At 35.0% G+C, this 894-nt stretch overlaps 1 protein-coding gene across 1 annotated transcript in view; it reads right to left on the reverse strand.

The window, feature by feature from the left end:
• Positions 1–319, reverse strand: part of hydin (HYDIN axonemal central pair apparatus protein) — a 63940-nt gene extending 63621 nt beyond the window's left edge. Inside the window, exon 1 of the mRNA XM_013907938.1 lies at positions 234–319. The gene's annotated coding sequence lies outside the window, so the exon portion shown is untranslated. The remainder of the gene's footprint in view (positions 1–233) is intronic.
• Positions 320–894: the final 575 nt, after the last annotated feature.

An 894-nucleotide genomic window follows, 5' to 3' on the forward strand; every position in this document is an offset into this window, starting at 1 on the left:
AAAGCCTAGCTGTTTTATTCATGTTTGCATTGTTTTTATGTCAACAGTTGTACTGTTCGCTGAGTTTTCCACTTCATTATATTCTCACTCTCTTAAGCACTTCACAATACTTAAACCGTGGATCCCGTAGTTGTACATACAGTATAGGCTGTAAGAACTCTATGCGTTCACTTTAACGTTAATAACGGATCGTTTAACAGACTGCACAAACAAGCATCTTAATAAGAACTCACCGTTGTGTCGAAGAACTTTTTACCTTACATCAAGCCCTCTGTCAGCCAGTTACCAGCGCGCAAGTCAATGTTGTCTTGGTTCGTTGTCGTGGCAACACACTCACCAACGTCTCAGTATAGGGTCTGATGATTGGCTCGAGCTGTGACAGACAAAAAGCAGGCTTTCTCATACATGGTTGTTTTTGAATACAACAACTATCACGTAAGTTTGTAAAAGCAAGTAAAATGACTAATTGATTAAAAAGTAATTATATTTAATTGTTGTTATTCAGCATTATTATGAGCTTTATTTATATGTTACTCAAAGTCTCCATAGTTGTAAAGTTTTTGAATCAGTCACAGTGCATATATATGTTTTCACTTTTCTCTTTCCAGGAAGGGAGAAAAGCATATAACTAAGAAAAAACTGACAAAAATGATCAAACACCAGAGTTTTGCAAGTACCTCACAACTAATATTCTAACTTTGTTTGTTGGTTCTGATAGTTGGATTTGCTTAAAAGTACTAAGATGGTAAAAAGTCCGTTTTTACAGCAAACAAAACAGTTGTAAGTAAATGTAAGTAGTTTGTAAGTAATAGTTCCTAAATTATTACGATTATTACTTAATGCTTACTCCCACAGTCCAAAGACATGCAGTTAGTGGGGATAGGATAATTGACA

This window comes from Pundamilia nyererei, unplaced genomic scaffold (genome assembly GCF_000239375.1).
Source record: "Pundamilia nyererei isolate P.nyererei 1_Seehausen unplaced genomic scaffold, PunNye1.0 scaffold00626, whole genome shotgun sequence".
Classification (NCBI taxonomy): Eukaryota; Metazoa; Chordata; class Actinopteri; order Cichliformes; family Cichlidae; genus Pundamilia; species Pundamilia nyererei.